Source organism: Lactuca sativa, chromosome 9, assembly GCF_002870075.4.
Source record: "Lactuca sativa cultivar Salinas chromosome 9, Lsat_Salinas_v11, whole genome shotgun sequence".
NCBI lineage: Eukaryota > Viridiplantae > Streptophyta > Magnoliopsida > Asterales > Asteraceae > Lactuca > Lactuca sativa.
In genome coordinates this window covers 228,098,811-228,120,080 of record NC_056631.2, presented here as the reverse complement: position 1 = coordinate 228,120,080, position 21,270 = coordinate 228,098,811, and the positions used below count along the sequence as shown (strand labels likewise).

Genomic DNA, 21,270 nt, shown 5'->3' with positions numbered 1-21,270 from the left:
ATTGTATGGTATGTGGTAATTTGGGGGAGCTCACTAAGCTTCGTGCTTACAGTTTCAGTTTTGGGTTTCAGGTACTTCCGCTTGTAGAGGGAAGAGCTCGGGATGATGGCATCGCACACACCACAGCTTCAGCTTTTAACCTGGGAGATGATTTGGTTCTTGATTTCTATATGACATGGATATGATACAGTTTTCCGCACAGTGTTTTTATTATTATTTTGAGATACATCATGTATGGTTTATGATATGACACTCAGATTATGGTTTTTGGTTATGTTGAAAACGAAGTTTTTGGGTCGTATTTTTGGGTCGTTTCAAATGATATCGACAAATTTTTTCTAAATAAATCATTTAGCTGACGACGACCACGAATATTGTTGTCCACTTAAATTAAGCAGCGAGATCTACAGAAAACCTCTTAAATGGTTCAATTTTAGTTACACTAGAACGTGTTCCCCATTTCCCGATATACCCTAGTTATCAAGAACTTCCTAAGGACTCCTTACATTAGGTGAGTAAACAATTATTAAGGAGGAAGTTAGATTTAGAAATAGGTGCATATGTTGTGTCCCAGGTGGGATATATTTCAATCACGCAGAGGGGAAAACATAGAGGGATTGAGAGGTAGAATGGTGCATATGTTGTGTTCCAGGTCGGATATGTTTCAATCACGCAGAGGAGACAACATATGTCTAACAGATAGAAAGAATTTCACAGATAAGGAGGTGCGTAGAAATAGAGTTGCATATGTTGCATTCCAGGTCAGATCTCTTCCAATCACGCAGAGGAAGCAACATATGACTAACAGATAGAAAGCAAAAAAATAATTTCCTACATACCTACTTTATCAGAACCCCCCAGTCGCCCTATCAGAACCAAAATTAAGGACATAAGTCCGTACATCAAGGCAATGTTAAGCCACAATTCTAGATACGTATTAATTTAGTGTATCTCGTGGGTTCTCATGTTTATCTCACTGCTCAATCTACCCGAGCGTCGTATGGTCAGTCCAAACAATCCTAACTAAATCCACACTATCAAATCCTTTGTGCCTACCAACACATTGAACACAGAGTCTAGACAATTCAGATTCAGTCCTTTACACATGTTTTAGACTGCTCGTTATCACATTCTTGATATCACTTCCCAAACAATACTAACGAAAAACTATAAGAAAATAAAAAAATTATCTTCAAAATGAATCAGATAAAGATAAACTCAGGAGTATAGAGAAGAAAACTCAAATCGTAATTCACCGATTGAATTTGCATCCAGAAGGTCTGAAAACAGCATGCATAATCTCAGACTAGATCCGAAAATTCTTCATGTCATTAAGCACAAACCCCATGAGTGACCCCTTCCTTTCTTCCCTTCCCGTAAAGGACACATACTCTTAAACAAAATTCTGAGTGTTGTATAATTGAGAGATGCCTTCTATCATGTGCCTGGAACAACCATTATCAACAAACCGAAGTCTGATGATATGCCTCCATAGCTGCTCCAACACATAGTGGGATCAGTTGGTCTTTGGAACCCAATCCATTTTGAAACTGGGTCGACCTTTTTCATCTTTTCAAGGAACATTCTCCCACAACATGTCCTGTTTATCACAAACAGAAGATGTTGAAATATTAGAATCATTAGATGATTTGGGAGATTGAACCTTTGAAACCCATTTATAGTTAGGTCTGACCCATTTCTTTTTCTGTCTGATGGGTGCCTCAGCACTTGATTTTGATCTTGATGTCGGCCGTTGAGATGACTTTGATTTTGGATTCACGGGAGCATCACTTGGATTTGGCTTCTTGGCCGACATTCCCTTCTTGACCTTGGGATTTGATTTCTTGGCCTTGGGAATTGAACTCTTGCCCTTGTTGGCATTCCAGTCGCCATTTTGCGATTGTGACCTCGAAGGGCTTCTTTTGGGGTATCTCCCTCTTGGCGTTTTCTGCCAGCCATGTGCATAGTAGGGAACGTATGCGCAATTTGGACAATTTCTGGCAATGTTTCCAGGTGTCCCACAGTGAAAGCATGTCTTTTTCTTCACTGGGAAGTTGTTTCTTCCTGCCCCTGGTGGCGTATCCTTGCCTTGTTGCTTATTGTTCCCACATGCACACTTGCGACAAGTTGGCTGTTTCAGTTGATTTGGTGGCCTGTATTTCTCAACAACAGGTTGATCAGAATCATCTAAGTTCGAAGCAACAGATTCAGAGTTCAAGGAGACATTGGATTATTCAATTTTTTTCTCCTTGTTCTCATCTTCCGCTACTTTATCTGCACATGTAACATAATGATTAGAAACGTTCACTTCATCCTTTTATGGCACAACCGCAACAGGTTTCCCATATTGGAGATGTGCCTCCTTGTCAATTTCTTGCTGTGTCATAGGGATGGATGTGTAGTTATGATTGAAAGGTGGAGGAACACAATCATACCCTAAACCCTTGTTTTGATTATCTTTGAATTTTAATTGGTTATCAAATAAGGACTTGACTGTCTTACTTGACGCAGTATAATTTTTGAAACTAACATCTGTTTTTCCACACTTAATTTTCAAAGCGTCAAGTTCTTCAGTTACAACAACAAGTTTTTTCTTAATGTGATCATAATTTTCACACTTGTTGCTGTAATCTTCTTGGAGTTTTTAGAAATCCTTGATTTTGGTTTCTAATTGAGCTTTTAACGGTTTTTGTTCTTTCCTAATGGTGTATCTTTCATATTTTAGGTCCTCATTCTCTCTCTTGATTAGATCTATTGATTCTCATAAACATTTAATAGTTTTAACAAGGGATGGAGTACATGAAACTTCATTTATCGGAACAGATGAGGAGCTCATTTTTTTAAAAAATATATGCCCTTTGACCACAAAAACTCAAAAGTCAAACTTAAAAGTCAAACTTGAAAAGTCAAACCGAAAAGCTAAATTTGAAATTTTGAAAGTTAAATGAAAAAGTCAAAGTTTAAAGTCAAAGGTCAAACTTCAAGGTCAAAGCAAAATTTTAAAGTCAAAAGTCAAAAAATAAAAGTCAAAAATTAAAATCAAAAATTTTTGGGTTGAAAAAGGATTTTAAAAATAAAATTTTGAATTTTGGGGTTGAAAATGTCAATTTAAAAATAAAAAGAAATTGATTTTTTTGGTTGATTTTGTCAAATTGCGAAACCTGGTTGCGAGAATGAGATGTTAAATTTAAAAATTCGAAGGTAAGACACAAGGGATTGGCTGGCTGAGTTGGTTAAGCGCGCTGTGGCAATGACCTAAAGGTCCCGGTTTCGATCACCGGCACCCCCAACTTCGCGTCCCTTTTTTATAATAAAGCCCTGATGCGAGGATGAGTCCAAAAGCACTGTTGAGCCGAGAGCGAAGCTGAGCCGTGGATCCGAGGCGATACCGAAACGCTGTGAACCATGGAACGAAAGCTCGGACTGAATACTCCGACCCGACCGAAATCTCGGTTCGAAAATCCGACAGAAAGCCCTTCAAAGACCGAAATCACTTCGGAAATCGCTGTTCTTGACGAAAAACAACGTGTTTTCACCTTTTTGCTTCAAAACTCGATCAAAAACTCGTTTTTAGGAAAAACACGATGAAGAACCCCCCTATTTTGCCAAGATCTATCCAAAACGCATAAATCTCTTCAAAATAAGATCAAATAAGCTCCAGATCTGAAAAAAATTGATTGATACAACCTTGCTCTGATACCAATTGTAAGTCCCCAAATCTGCTTGTGTATCAATCAGATCCATTTGATGGTGCAGAATCCCAATCAATTGGATGATTTCAGATCATTTAGAAGAGAAGAAGAAGAATAATAACATGAATCTATGATGTATTCAATTTTGGAATGAAGCTCCTTACACATAGATTCATACACACACACACACACACTCTTCTCTCTAACTTTCTCTCACACCTTAGGAACACACACTTAAGAACCTTGAGAATTCTTATCACCTCACCCACCTAACACCTATATATACATGGGCCACAAACTCAAGGCCGGACTGAAAACCCAATGGACCAAAAACCCAATGCTAGACCGAAAACTCATGGGTTTTCGGTCCAAGCTACAATTAATCCCAATATTAGTTTTCGGCCCAAATGATAAAACAATAAATACTTAGAAAAACAAAGTATAAACCAATTTTAGACCCAACATTAAGCCACAACAAAACCTCATCATTGACCTTACACCCTTCGTCTATGAACCCTACATGCTGTACGTCGTCGAATGCCTCAAGTACTCTCGTCTTGTTGATGCTCTTACAAAGGTGGAAGTGGTTCCCATGACTTGCCTCTCTCACATCTATTCAACCGCTTATTAGGACAAGGTTGCTGAGAGGATTCACTTTGATATTCACAACGAGAAGACCTCCATCTCCAAGAATCGCTTCTGTGCCCTAATTGGTCTTTCTCATGAACCCACTCTGGTAAACCCCGACTCCATTACTACTGGTCAACTGTTCTCCATATTCTACCAAATGGGGTACACAGAAACCCTAACCACCGTTACCAAATTTAAGAAGTCTTGCCTTCCCCCACAATGGAACGACCTCTTTACTCTTCTTTTCAAGGGTCTCTCAGAGCGTAGCGCCGGTTCAGACAAAGCAAGCAAGTCATTTATGACTGTGCTTTATGGGTTGTATAATGGTATTACTCTGGACTATGGGGCAGTCATATGGAAACAACTGGTTCAGAGTTTATATTCTTCTTCTCGACATTCTGAGATTTCATGTGGTAGGTACCGGTCCATTATCACAAAGTGGGCAATGAATCGTCTTTACGTTCTAATCATGGCAGACTCCCTTCTTTCATCTATCACAACCTTTCACACAACGAAGATCATCGTCACAGATCCTTCCAAGTATTTCTTCATTGGATCGATTCCAGCAGCTATGTATGCCTGCGTGACTGAGGCAAGCAAAGTTATTCAAGAATACAAGAAGCTTCCTTCTTCGGGCCCAAGGGAACTCACTCCTGCCATGATTCGCTCTATCGAGGAAGCAGACAAGCCTGCGAAGAGGGGAAAGAAACCAAAAACACAAAAGGAGGTGGGAGTCACTAAACCAACTAAGGGACAAACTCCCAAAAAGCGAAAGTCCGACAAAATGCTCCTTCACAGCCTAAGCAGAAGAAGCTGAAAAAGCCAACCATGAGACTCATTCTTCAATCCTCTAGCGATTCGGATTCTGAGTATGTTCCTCCTGGTAACAAACAAACTACTACAACAGAATCAGAGAGCGAAAGCTCTGACGAGGAGGCTTCGGCTCGTGGTGATACTCCGCCTAGATCACCAACACCTGAGGTACCTGTTCGCTCCCCAGTTCCTTCTTCTCCACCTACTTCAATCTCCATTTCATTACCAGCAACCTCCCCAGTTATTACATCCCAACCTACGTCTACTATTCCCATTCCCACTCATATCTTATCCGACGCAACCAAAACCACCACCACTGGAGCTCAAACCAACGTATCTGATACGGGGGTTCGGTCTTTAGTCCCAAAAACAACCAAACCCTTATCTCCCACACCATCAACCAAAACCAACCTTGTCCTGGGTGACGAAGATATGGAATTTCATTCCTTTTACTATAGCCCTTATCGTGTTCAAAGTGACGAAGATGATGATGATCCTCTTACCAAAAAGCATCTCAAGGAGCTGAATGCCAAACTTGATACTCTCATGGCCTCTTCTTCCTCTCACACTCCCAATTCTGAATCTGCTATTTAGAAAATGCTTGACTCTTTTGTCATAGCACATGAGGCTTCCATCTCTTGTGCCATAAAAGCCACTTTCCCTCTATCACCACACTTTCCATAATTCAGTTTTTGCATCTTAACCTTGACCCACCTTTCTTTTTCGATTTTTCATTAATTAACCTGTTATTGATTTAAGAATACCATTGAACCGATTCGTTGATTTGACTCCAGATTAGAAGGTTGCGTGTTCGATTCACGTCGGGTTCAAATCCCCGAAATTAAATTCATGATATTTTTTGCATTTCATACATTTGGTTTCCTCGCGCCGGATGCGATAGAGCTTTTTAATAGAGTACAATGGATTATGCATAGCAATGTTACATCCCCTACATCTATGAATGTAGTCTTCAAAAGAAATGATTTTACCTTACAAAAAGCTTAGCAGTAGAGTTTGTTGTGCGTTTGACATCTCATTCGTTGTACGTTGATAACTAAGATTTGTATTACTTTTATCTAATTTTGTTATTAAAAAAATTGTTTTTAAAATAATAATAATAATAATAATAATAATAATAATAATAATAATAATAATAATAATAATAATAATAAGTTGTTTAAAACGAAAAAAATTATCAGACAAAGTAGGGTTTGGGCATACATCATATGGGGTTGGAAGACAATGGGTATGCTGCTGCAGCTGAAGGAGGCAAAACAGATTCCTCCATTCCATGTTCGATTTGCCTGGAGGATGTTACTGATTATGGGGATCGTGCTTGGGCGAAGCTCCATTACGGTCATCAATTCCATCTCGGTAACAGACTTATCCTTTTGTTTTTGATCGTTGACAAGTCAACTACTTGCTTGAAATTTCATCTCCTTCAAAGTTCAGTCACACCAACATATATTTGTTTTTTCAGCAACTAGTTTTTGATCTTAGCTTTTTCTGCTTGATTACACCAAACCCTTATGCTAGATTTAGATCTTAAGCTTTCTGGTACACACATATATAATGGGGGGTGCACAACATTGTGTGTGTGGGGGGGGGGGGGACATATAGAAATTGCCTTTTTTCTATGAATTCAACTCCTTACAGGAAAGTCAACTTGATTGTTGTTGATGACAACATTATATACTCTAAACACCATTTTTATGTAGCGGTTTAGTGTTTTCACCACATAAACCAGGCAAATTACTCATAAGTCCCAATTTGGGGTTACAACACCACATATACTCGATGTGTACAAATAGAAAGCCTAAGTATTTAGATTTTCTTCACCTCTCTAGATTAATAACTTATTACTTCCACATGCTGTCACACCCGAAACCGGAACGGCGGAATCATTCCGGGGTGGAGGACTTCATGTTTAGCATCACAACCATTGTACAACAGCAATCATAGTAACACAACCATTACAATGAATATATATATATATATATATATATATATATATATATATACATATATGTGTGTGTGTGTGACATATGTTTACATCAGTTTGGAAACTTGTTTTTAAATACACCAAAAGTATGTAGAATATAAAAACTAGACTCTTATTGCTCTGGCTCCTCTAAATCCAAGAAGTACATGTCTACTGATTTCCTGAGAATACAAGCAATTTGAAAGAATGTCAGCATAAAGCTGGTGAGTTCATAAGCATTTACTTTTGGTGGAAAGTGTTCTTTGATTCTTTTGAAAAGTATTCCTCAAGAAGATCCCATATTTTCTTATGAAAAGTAGTGTTGAAAGAGTATCTATTAGTAGAAAATAAACCATCAGTTTTAGAAATGTCGGTGTTATCCTAGGAAAAATCCCATATTTCTCTAAAAACAGGTTATCCGTCCTAGAAGTAGAGATGCAAGTTTAGAAAACCCTGACTACTATCAGTGTATTTATGAAAGTAGTTTTATTACTCAAAATAAAACAATGAAGAGTAGAGTCCGTAAACCAAAGTTTATTTATACTTATTTGTGAGTCGTATAACCATGCTTAATATGACCGAGAGACATTTACAACGTTCTTCAGGCGTAAATTTAAATGACATTTGTTCACCCCAGGCATGCCTGCCTAACTGTAGCTAGCAGTTCAGGTGTGGGATTGTCATTCCCGAATAGATCTATTCACAAATCTCACGCTCTCCCTCCAAGAGACTCTGTTTATAGTAAAAGGATTTATCCATGTACACCTAAGGGTACAGTATTGAAGTAGAGCGTCAAAATTCTGTATAATCTAGTTTACAAGCTAGAGACAGTATAAAACAGTAATTATCCTTGAATAAATGTACTTTATGATGGGTTTTAGTCATAAGAACATCCTATGTGCTCATACAAACCCTAATGCTTGGATCTAGGTTTCTCTATTGTACATGCAATTTATCCAAGACTATAAACCCTAGATCTAGCATATGATAATCAATATAACATATAATTAGGGTTTAGATCATACCTTGATTATTATATAGCAATAACAATCTCAAATCCTTCTTGTATTGACTTTAGAAAGCTTAGAGTCACAAATGTCACTCCTCTAATGGCTCAAAAACACCAAGAGCAAAAGGATGAAGAGGAGAAGAGAAAGAGGCTGCCCAAAACATGTGGAAACCCTATAAGGAAGCTTCTCCACATTTTTGGGGCATAAGGGCTCTTTAAATAGTGAGGCTATTAGGGTTATCTAACAAGGAAACCCTAATTTGGATGCTTAAGCCCTAAGCAACCCATGGACTCCTTTCCTTAAAGGCCTTGGACGATTTCTAATGGATTTCCCCATAGAATTCGTCCAACCTTATAATATAAGGCAATCCATAGCCCAATTGCAATTATCTTATAATTACAATTCCAGTCCCTTGAATTTAATTAATCTCTTTTAGTCACAAAACTAGTTACCAATTAATTCTTGACTAATATTAATTAAACAATATGATTTCTCCTTTAATATATTATTCTCATAATATATTAATAAATCATATTTAATCCTTTCTCTCCATAATTCATCCTATCAAGTTGCTTTGGTGAAGGCAACCCAAAAGGACCATGCACCATTGGGTCAAGTACATACCAAAATAGTTATGGACATAGACACTAATCCAACAGTCTCCCACTTGGATAAGTCTAATAACTATTATGCGTATGACTTCAGATCCTGATCTGCAATCGTAGCTTTCCAAAGCCGCTGTCAACTCTGATCCTATCAGATACGCATGTCCTTTAGATAAGGGATCATATATTCCTCCATTCTAGATATCGTAAGACATGATTTCTAATCATTCTCTCTGTACTATTTCTCGACTTCCGATTTATGACGACTGACTAATTAAACAAATCAAATTAGCCCTAGCCCGGCCGAGCATTTACGTTTGTCATCACAAAATCATCGAGGGGCCTAAAGATATCGCTTTTATCCTACTTTGGATAAAAGGAACGGATAAACTTTGATTCAATGCTCGCTTGCACTCACTCACCGAATCACACACAACAATATGTTTTATGACACAAGTTACTGGTGCGTTTACATATTATCAATGCGCAACCGATTTGCAAGATACAACTCACACATCTCAGTTTCAAGAATATAAGATGTTATCGTCTCACCAATCACTCGTGATACAATTCATGGAGTGATCCAAGTGAGCGTGGGTTTAATCCAATGCTCAAATCATATTCATAAGCACTCATGAACGTTGCAGCAAACATTTGCTTATGTCTAATACTCTTTAGACAATCCACACACCAATTCATGACAGTCTTCATTCATACCTACTTCCAACATATGAACGATTGTGGCCCGTTCGAATAATTTGACTATTCTCAACCAATTAAATTATTCAGGAAGTCAAAACATGCAAAGTGAAACACAAGAATAATACTAATCCCATATGGCCTCAAACCTTTGAGCATAAATAAAACACCTTTTATTTATCACCATATCGATTACTCATTATTTGTTGTTTCGGGTAATCAACTTTTTACTTGAATTATTACTACACTTGTCCCATTCTCTTAGAATGCACACAATGTTTTCCTATGGTTCTTACTTTGTGAAATAGATCAAATTGAACACATTTCCAATCATACTCATTTCACAACTCCTAATCCTTTTTTTAAGTGAAAGAATATCAAATTCTTGCTACTTATGGAATATGCTAGATTCTAACATTTTATGCAATGATCCTTTCGTAATGTCATAGCACAAAAGTCACAATAACTATTGCCAATGTTATTACAAAGTCCTCTAACGGAGATTGTTACAAGACAATTCCTTAGATGTGATGTCTCTCACTCAAGGTACATTCCTTTGAACATCCTTTTGCATAAAAGTTTCTAATCTAGACATGGATTTTCAATATTCAATTCCCAATATGGACACATTTCCATATTTTTCCATATGAAAACTCATTATTAATAGAATCTTTTCTATTCATAATAATGTCGATATGGTCCATCCAATATCACGCTTCTAACTACTCACAAGCGACCAATCATCGGCGAACTTTGGATTGTCCTTTGATAGTTTTTTAATTATCTTAGTCAAAACCGATTCTTGTCCTTTTCCCTCTAAATGCACTAGACATTTGGAAAATTTTAGAATGGTCAAATATTATAGCATTTGCAATCCTATACCCAAAGCGTATGGGACACGACGCATAATGTCTTACATAAAGATTTGATACTTTATCAATCTTCTGCCATAATATTTTATGTGCTACGTTCTCAAAATTCGAACTATGAAGAGGAATTCCGTAATCATGATCAAAATTTGTGAACACGCTATGTTTCCTTGACTAAATTATTAACATTCCACAACCTAAGCCTTTAGATTTGAAATGAAGCATAATATTCTCTCCCTTAATTATAACAAAACAACTTTTCAACTCTTGCAACTTTGCAAAGTATAACTATTGTTTTCTATAATTAATATTGCTAACTTGCAATACTTTCCATAATAATCATACAATCATAACATTTATGCTCCCACTATCATGATGATTATTATAAACATATCACTTATGCTCCTACTAGCTTTGACATGTATTCAGAAACAACTTAACGTTCAGAAAAACAATACCTATTGAATTTCTTAAGTTCATGTTTCTAATACCTAATGCTTTGATAATCCTTTATCTAAGCTTATACACCTTTCCTTTAGATAGCTCGTATGTGTGTCTAAACAATTCAGACTAATTGTCAAACCTCACAATTCAAATCATGGAAAGGGATACCGTAACCATAATCGAATTCGAGAATACAATTTTCATAATCACTATCTTTTTAAAATCTCTCTTAGTGAAAGCATTTCCTCGCAGTCATTTTCATGAAGGAGGGAATCTTATGACACTTAGATTTTAATGGTGTATTGTTCCTATCCATGTGAATTTGTCAAAAGCAAAGTTTACGACAAATTCAAACTCATATGGACCGAACTTTCTTAATCTTGATTTCTTGCCTTATGGTAACACAGCTGCCAACCATGTCTTCCAAGTAGTTAAGCAGCTCACACTTTCCTATTAATGTACTTTCCATTGATCAAGGTGCCTGCCTTTTATGCGTTCAAATGAGAACTCATAGGACTCATATGCATAATTAACTTGATTGGAACGGCACAGAAACAAAATAGTGTCAACACGATAGTTTGTAAACCTCAACTCGTGTGCTAGTGATGATCGATAAGGTTTATTTTGATTTGTTCTTGAAACCTTTCAAGACCATTAAGACTCCCACTGACTCCTTGACATATAAGATTCTCTTGTCAATAAACATTTCTTGACAAACAAATATTCAAGAGTTAGTGTAGTTTTTATCAAAACACTTCATAAATAGGTCCTAGTTGGTCTTTGTCTTATCCAAGACATCACAACTTTCCTCATTTGATGAATGTTATAAACCTTCTTAGTACTTGTCACTCATTGTCACAATCTTAACTCTAAGACTTGTTTGGAACGAAGTATGATTGACTTCTTGATTTTAACCATTTCTTCAATTCTTGATTCCTCTTCTTAGACATACAATTGTACTAAGACTCACTTAGAGGATCAACTGAGATATGGTTCTTAATCATTAAGACCTATCATAAAGCATAAAAGGTACTCTCCCTTCTTCTTAGAACGGAGAAACTTTTATCTTTCTGCCTACTTGATTCTTCTTATTCGTTCAGCTATTGATTTAAACATTTTCAATCAATTCAGAATTACACCTAATCTTATAAGTATAATCATATTTACTAAACCTTTAGTAAATCATGACGAATATCTTTGTTATTATTGTGGTGGACTTGATCAGCACACAACTTTGTGTACTCGATCTCTTAGTCCTTCACTTGACACTTTGTTAATGAATTAGTCTAATTTCCAAATATGAAATTTCTCATTCATCGTGCAACCAAGTTGCATGATTCCAAGTTTCTGTCCAATTGAAACTTGGGCGATGAGAAACTCTCCCTATTTGGTGAATTCTTGATATTTCCACAAACAACATGATTAAGAATCAAATCCATTATTGCTAATATTAGAAACATTCAAACATCAATTTTCATATACGTCATTGCAAGGATAAAAAAAATAATAATAATAATATAAAATCAAAATTTATTTTATTGCGGAAAAAATTTGTCCTTACAACGCAATTCATTGAAAAACTATGCTAGTACATATTTCTTAGCAATCTAATGCTAACTCTAAGTAGTAGCTCAAGAATCCAATCTTCAAGTAATGCGATCGAAATCCATTTCTTCACGGTTAGATTCTGCTCACTTCTTCCCTTAAGCTTCCTTTCTTTTCTTCGATCCTACAAACATCAATTGTAATCTTATCACATTATGTATTAAGAATCTAGAATATGAGCTTAAAAGAGTTAGTCAATGGATTTTACCTAAAGCAGAGCCATTCATTTTGACTCTCCCATCTCTTAGATCTCTTAGGTAAATAGGGCAGCTTCGTCTCCAATGCCCCTTCTCTAGGCAATAAAAGCAAATTGACTCTTTTGGAACAGGACATGGAACTAGTTCAGACATTGCCTTTCTCTTATGATCAAACTTTTCGAGCATAGCATGTCTTTCGTTGTCATTGTCTATATCCATAGAGGTCTTGAAGGCAAATTCACCAATCAACTTTGCTTTTCTATTGCGCCAAACCATTGCTGATTCAGCAGCAATAAGCATATAGGTGAGATCTATAAGGGTCACGTCGCAGTTCATCATATAGTACTCTCTTACGAACTCACTATATGAGTTAGGAAGTGACTGAAGAACCCAATCAACAACCATCTCCTCACAGACAACGGATCCCAACATTCTTAACCTATCAATGTGTGACTTCATCCCTAGGACATGTGCACACACCGACTTTCCTTCTTTATGTTTACTTGCCAAAAGGGCTTGCGTGAGTTTGAACTTTTCAAGTCTTCGAACTTGTGGGTTAGGGAGAATAATTGGAGGAGGTGGAGGAAGTGAAGTATGATTTCTTGTTCCTCGATCGAATCATGGAATATCATCTTCATGTGGAAAGCTTGTTCCACGGGATTTGGGAAGACCATAGTTGTCGTACTTTGACATCTACAAAACGGGAGAAAACGAATTCAAGTTAGTTGACTGATTGAGTCCTTAGTAAATCACACAAATGAGATACTAAGGCTAGGACCCAACACAATACGCTACAACCTAGAAAAGGGATGTCGTAATCTAGTTGCAGAATATTTGAAGGTAAGTGAATGACAATTCACTAATTTCCACCATGAAAAACGAAAAAGAAATTTAAGTTTTAAATCTATGAAAACTCCTAGATCCTTTGAGATTCATTGAACATTTCAATGGCATGTTTAAATCTCGATATGCCCCTCTAGTTTGTGACTGGGATGCCGAGGATCACAAAGCGGGTGTGAATAACCATGCAAACTTACATGGTTCCCTCACATGTTACAGTCACCTATTCGATGTGCCGGTAAACCACACACGCTCCACCGAACTATGACAAACATTGAGTCACCCTTTGCTACCTTTGCTTAGAACCATTTAGTGTGCCGGTAAACCACACACGCTCCACTAATGTCTTCGCAACGGCACAAAGTGTAATTTCATGGAATTGCATCAATTCACTTTTGCCTAAGTAACTAAGATTGGGAATTTGTAAAACATTTAGTTACTTTTGTACTTCATTATACTTATAATGGAAGGTTTTGTCCTATCCTACCCGTTCGGCTAACGACCCTCCACTAGTCAAGAGTGCGGTGGGTAAGAGTGGATACCCATTCAATCGCCATTTTATAGGCAATTTCCTTAAACACCCCTTATAGACCAGCTTCGTGAATGAGGCCTACTAACGGTAAGACTTACTTTTACTCATACATATATATAATGTTAGACTTTTAATGTTATATATAGTATAGGGTGTAGTTTACACTTTTAAAATACTAGGTGGTCAAATTTAACGATTATACTTTTAATTCAATTAAATGTAAACCAAAACTTTTATGGATTTATTAAACCTCTTTTAATTATACACCTTAATTAATTAATAAAACCATAAGGGTGTGATTTGAACTTTTCAAAACAATACTAGGGTTTTAGAATTTAACATTCCTAGATTAAACTTTTAATCAACTTTTAAATTCCAAAACTTGAGGGAAAGTTTTGAAACATTTCAAAACATTTAGGTTTAGAATTTAAATATACATCAAAATTAAACTTTTAATCAAAATTTAAATTCCAAAACTTGAGGGCAGGTTTTGAAACCTTTTCAAAACATTAGGGTTTCAACTATTTAAATTTCAAAACTAAACTTTTGAGTTCAAATTTAAACTATAAAACCTAAAGGGGAAAATTGAAACTTTTCATAACACAAGGATCAAATAACAAATAATATAAATTAAACAATTAATTTCATCATTATCTATCTTTGACCTAATTTTCAATTTCTTGCAAAATAAGTTACCCAATTAATACAAATAATCCAATCTTTATCATATAAGGAAGTTATTATCTAATCAATTGGTAATTATCTTGTGTTTTGGCAAGGATATTCTTTAAGAAACAATAAAATTCGTATTTTATAGGTTTAAAACGAATATGGTAATGATCCTTAAGCAAAACAACAACAAAATCCGAAAATTCCTATGTCTGACGCTCCGACTCGCCGAGTTACACTTTGGAACTCGCCGAGTCCAGGTAGTGACTCGCCGAGTCTGGTCGAACAGAAGGCCAAAAAACGATTTTCAGCAACATAATGCATCAATACAATAGAAACTAATCTAGTCTATGATACCACTAATAGGTTTTAGTCATAAGAACATCCTATGTGCTCATACAAACCCTAATGCTTGGATCTAGGTTTCTCCATTGTACATGCAATTCATCCAAGACTATAAACCCTAGATCTAGCATATGATAATCAATATAACATATAATTAAGGTTTAGATCATACCTTGATTATTATATAGCAATAACAATCTCAAATCCTTCTTGTATTGACTTTAGAAAGCTTAGAGTCACAAATGTCACTCCTCTAATGGCTCAAAAACACCAAGAGCAAAAGGATGAAGAGGAGAAGAGAAGGAGGCTACCCAAAACATGTGGAAACCCTTGAAGGAAGCTTATCCACGTTTTTGGGGCATAAGGGCTCTTTAAATAGTGAGACTATTAGGGTTATCTAACAAGGAAACCCTAATTTGGATGCTTAAGCCCTAAGCAACCCATGGACTCCTTTCCTTAAAGGCCTTGGACGATTTCTAATGGGTTTCCCCATAGAATTCGTCCAACCTTATAGTATAAGGCAATCCATAGCCTAATTGCAATTATCTTATAATTACAATTCCAGTCCCTTGAATTTAATTAATCTATTTTAGTCACAAAACTAATTACCAATCAATTCTTGACTAATATTAATTAAACAATATGATTTCTCCTTTAATATATTATTCTCATAATATATTAATAAATCATATTTAATCCTTTCTCTCAATAATTCATCCTATCAAGTTGCTTTGGTGAAGGCAACCCAAAAGGACCATGCACCATCGGGTCAAGTACATACCAAAATAGTTATGGACTTAGACACTAATCCAACACTTTATACTCCTGAGAAAATATATAACATAAACTAAATCTGCCATAGTTTATACATATTCATCTATGAAATTTGATTTGGTAGAAACTGCCTAGTGGGTTATCCCAAACTATACACATTATAGTTTATTAGAGTTGATATGGAAAATGCATTGTAAAAACCTTTCTGAAATCTATGAAGTTAGATTTCCAAATTAAAAGTTTCCCTTATGCTCAACATATTACAAAAAGAGATAAAATATATGAATATGTTATTAAACGTGGAAATCATTGGACTGTATTAATATGTTTAAAACTTAATAAAATACTTTGAATTTGACTTGTATTCCCCCCCCCCCGTCCTGAAAACATTAAAAACACGGAAAATGTAGGGGTTTGAACTCACCTCAGGTGGGCGATTTGTATGAAAGATCGGTACGAGATGTTGAATGTCAAGTGAGACCTCGAACTCAATTTGATCCTAATAACGTGTAATGACACATATAGGAGTCAAATGAAGGAATTTCACTACTAGATACGATAGAAAATCACTCTACGGACTTGGAACCACTTGCACTAAGTGTTAGAACCTCATAGAATTGAGTAAGGGGAGTGTATGGTCACCTTAAAGGTATGTGCGGACATGGGTGTGCGGCCCAAGGGATGTGCGGTCGTACACTCATGATAGAGGTGCCTTTATGGTGTTTTCAAGGTCCATACTTTCATCCATGAAGTGTTATAGGTCTATACTCAAAGGTAGTGCAAGTTAAGTGTCCTAGAGGTGGGTTTATGGTCCTAGGGTGTATGTGTGGTCGCACACGGGAGTGTGCTGCCACACAAGGGTGTGTGTGGCCATACGGGAGTGTGCTGCCACACAAGGGTGTGTGTGGCCATACACAAGTGTGTGCGGTTGTACACCCCACATGAAGATGTCCAAAATGTCAATTCCAAGGTGCAATAAGGCTAGGGTCGTGTCTATCTCGAGTATAGATGTCAAACTCTCACATTAGAGGGTCTTTTAGGAGTATGCGGTCATCTTATAGGGGTGTGCGGCCACACTCTCTTCTTGACATGAAGAACATGACCAATATTGAACTCCCAAGGCTTAGATAGAGTGGTCTTTAATGGTGTGCAAGTTAGGGGATGAATTACTCACGTTCTTGAAGCTTTGGAGGGTTCACGGTTGAAGAAGCTTGAGAGAATGGTGTAGTGTGTGGCCAAGGAGTGAAAGGAATGAAAGGAAAGGGGTCTACCCTATATATATGAGTGGGTGTGTGGCCATGAAGGGTGTGTCCGGCCGCACACTCCTCCAAAAGGGGTGTATGACCAGATTTTGACACTACACGACTTATTGACTCGCTCCTAACCTCAACCTTGACTATACCCAAGCTTAGAACACTTAAATGAACTCTTAAACAGCGCTAGAAGTCAACAGAACAAGTTTAACATTGACTGAATTGACTAGATGTACAATGAGAAAGTTTCGGGTTGTCACACATGCCTTGGGGTTTTCCACTTCATGATGTGGGTTAGGTTTTTGTTCTTTTAATCACATTGTAACTGATGCTAAACTCAGGGAACTCTTGTATGATTCACTTTTGTTTTTGGCTACAGATTGCATTGGTTCTGCATTTAATGTAAAGGGAGTGATGCAGTGTCCCAACTATAGAAAATTTTGAGAAAGGTCAATGGCTTTATACAGATGGTGGGCGAGGGTGACCATATCCTGAGTTAAACATTCATGACTTAGTTAATGATGGAGATCTTTATGATCTCAGTTACACTGAATCAGTAACATCTTTATCTATTATATATATATATATATATATATATATTCATCTTCTTTCTCCAATCCAGTCTTTTAAATCACTGATTAATTCTTCTTTTGGTAGTCCATGTGGTGCCCATATGGTGGATATGCACACCTTTCTGCTGCTTTTGAGTAAGCACAAATGCTTTTACACTTGTTATGAAATATGAACCTTTAATTCATTCTAACAATTAAATTTTCTACCCTTTTTTCTACAGTGAAGTAGAGTTTCCAACCACTGCGTGTAAGATCTTGACTTTAGTTATTTTAGGGTTTAATGCAACAAAATCAACACACTTTCATTTTATGAAATAAACAAATTGCTATTTCTTGGGCAAATCATGATATTGTTAGTGAACATGCAACAAGTGTATCATCTTCTGCTACTTACATTTGTCCATATATTGCTTATGTTCCACCCCCCCCCCCACTGAAAATTTGACACAACAAGGAGTAAGATTTGATAGTAATGATAATCAATTGAACACCCAATCAGCTTCAAGTGAAACTCCAAATTCATATCCTCTCCATTATCACACAACCCTCTTTCCAACACTAACCACCTGTATACATGATGATGATGTTCAATGTCCCTCCATCTCTATGCCACGTAGGCAAAGGGCTAATGCTGACTTGTCAATGTCACCATCAGGATCTTATCTACATCCGTTTCTTCCTGACCAAAGGTAAACAAACCACTCTATGTTATCTTTTTCCTTTGAAGACTAACTTACAAAAACAGCCCCCCTCCCCCCCCCCCCCCCCCCCCCCCCCCCGATTTTCATGATCTCAAATCGATTTTTAATATAAATATGAAAATAAAAAGTTAGATAAGAGTAAAATAGTCATTTCAGTTAGGGTAGTTCAAGTTAATAACCACCAGAGCGTAACCAAAATTGCAAAAATAAAAGCTTAGGTCCCAAAAATGCAAATAATCATGAAACTCCGACCGTTTTTGTAATTTAGTCTCATTTGTATGCTAGTAAGTAATAATATTTCCTCCTGTGGTTTGTGCAGTAGTTCTGGAACTAGACCTGCCAGCTCGTCAATGAACCGTGGTTACTTTCAGCAACCACAACGGTCAAACGGTCAAATCCAAGTTTCTAACCGGACACATGGTGGTGCTGGGATCTATTATTCAGGTTCTCTACTGCAAGAGGGTTCCGGGAAACGGAAAGATTCATGTTGAATTTACTCCACCATATGTGGGAAAGAGATCCGTCACATCAGCGCCCTGTTAGTTAGTGCTGACAGGGTTCCGTTACACCAGGCGGATGGTGGTGGTTTTCAACAACGGTCGGAAAGGATGCCCTCTGAGATTCTGTATTGGTTGTAAGAAACTTTTTTTATTAAATAATTATTTGTTACTATGAGAAGTGTTTGATGTGTTGGTTGGAAAACAAAGTGATCGAGTGGTATGAAGTATGGACATGATCAACTTTTGACTAGAATATACATGAACGTAAATTTTATAATTTAACTAGTTAATTACTTTGGGTTATCACTGAAATTTGGAAAGAAACTTTTCAAAATGTTTTTAAGTTGCTAAGGAATGTATTTTACTTTTTAAACAAGGTAAGGAACTCATATAATTCTTTTAAAACAAAGCTTAAATTTGGAAAAAAATTAATTTAAACTTTTATCATAACTTTTTATTTTTTTCCTTTTGCATTTTCATGTACTTTTTTTATAACTTTCATCGTATAATTCTTTATAAACTTTTCATTACAACATTTTAAAACGTTTTAAAGATTTTTATAACTTTTTTTAATATAACATTTAAAACTAATCACGTAAAAGAAAGTTGTATGAAAATGTAGAAAAAGTTTTAAAATATATAAATCAAATTTAAAATGCAGTAATAAAAAATTATAGAAGACTTTTATCTATTTCTAGTTAAAACGTATTAAAAAATTGTAAATTTTTTAAAATGCCTACAAAACACTTTTCTTAAAAAGTAGTTGTATTAAAATTATATGAGAGCATAAAAAATATTTAAAAAGTTATAACTCTAGAACGTTATATAGAAAAATGTAAAACAAGTTTTCAATATTATTGACGATTCCTCTAGGAAAGTCCGGGCATTTTTCTTAAAAACACAACGGAGAAGTGTTTTCAATTTCTAAAAAGACAAAATTGCAAAAATGGTCCCTGTGGTATGCAAAATTTTGGGGTTTTAGTCCAAACAGTGACTTTTTTGGTTTCGTAGTCCTTTTGGAGTGGTTTGTATGCAAAAATGGTCCTTCCGAAAACTGAAATGACTATAATACCCTTGAGGTATTTATTTTTTATTTTTCTTTCATTATTCTTAAAATTTAATATTTATTTATTTATTTTAACAATTAAAAAAATAAAAAAGGGTCTCCCCCCTCTCTCTCTCTCTCTCTCTCCCTCCTGTGTAAACCTACAGTAGATCCAACCCTCGTTCATAATCCATTTGAACATCAAATTCCAACATCAAACATCAGAGATTCCAATTTTTTCTTGCAAACAATCGATTTCTCCGATTCCTCAATTCTCAAACAATTGATTCTCACTTTTTTCCTGCAACTTAGATTAACCCACAAACTTATAGATCTTCATCCAGTTTCACTATGAACACACACACAAGATCAAGGTATATATTCGACATCGATTCAGCAGCAAAGTGCAGGTCCAGTGATAGTGGGCTGAGGTCCACTGATTTCCTACGGATGTTGAGAAGACTCAGTTTAGTGGCTATCAAAATCGACGATGAAAAGAAACATTAGTGATGTTAGAGGATACGATAAACAAGAATCAATTCGAATGCTCAGGGTTATACCCATTATATCACCTGATTTAAACGACAATAAATCTAGAAACATCGTCTACATACAGGTTATACACAAACACCTATTTCATTGATAATACACATAAATGAGAGACAGAGGAATCGTAAGAGAAGGAAAAAAAGAGAAAGGGGTGAGTCGATAAAGGGGAGAAATCGAGAGGGGCTATTGTAGGGAGCTGCTCTGGTGGCCGGTAAAGGGGAAGAAATCGATACGTAAGATACGAAGGGAGGAAGGAGTAAGATACGCAATGGCTCCCTCCTGCACCGATTTCCTTCTTCTCTACCTAATGGTGCTCGAACCAGAGAAGGTTCTCGATCTGCCCAATCATATTGCATACTTGACTGCATTTTTCACGAGGTATTAATCTTCACTTACATATGGAGAATAGAGTTACAATTTCTGATTTTAGTTGAGTGTTTTGATGATGATCTTTTGTATATTCTATGATCATCACAGTTGGATCAAACGACATTAATGGGTGCTGAAACGGCGACGAGTAGTGGTAGCACATCAGCTCTGTTGCTTCCATCTTCCCAATACAACGATGATCGAAAAGAAAAGAAGGAGCAAGGATTGGGGTTTGTTTGGGGTTGCTCAGATCAACAGAAAAGAAAAAAAGATGGGGTGAGGCTAGAATGGTTCTATGGTGGGCGGAGATGTAGCGGTTCACGGTGGAGTTTAGTAGTCGAATGGAGGCTAGCAGGTGGTGCGGTGGCTATCTCCAGATTGCCGGAGGTAGCACAGCCCCTTCTTGTTCGTTGAAATTGGGAACGAGAGAAAGAAATGGGTATATGACCTGGAGAGAGAGAGAGAGAGAGAGAGAGAGAGAGAGAGAGAGAGAGAGAGAGAGAGAGAGAGAGAGAGAGAAGTGGGCCATTTTTTATTATTAAAATAATTATTAAAATAAATAAATAGATATTATAT

The 21,270-nt window shown here is 36.4% G+C and overlaps 1 pseudogene; it reads left to right on the top strand.

Annotated features, from left to right (window-relative positions):
- The first annotated feature begins 6,361 nt into the window (after positions 1-6,361).
- Positions 6,362-18,722, top strand: LOC111900473 (E3 ubiquitin-protein ligase RFI2-like; annotated as a pseudogene).
- Positions 18,723-21,270: the final 2,548 nt, after the last annotated feature.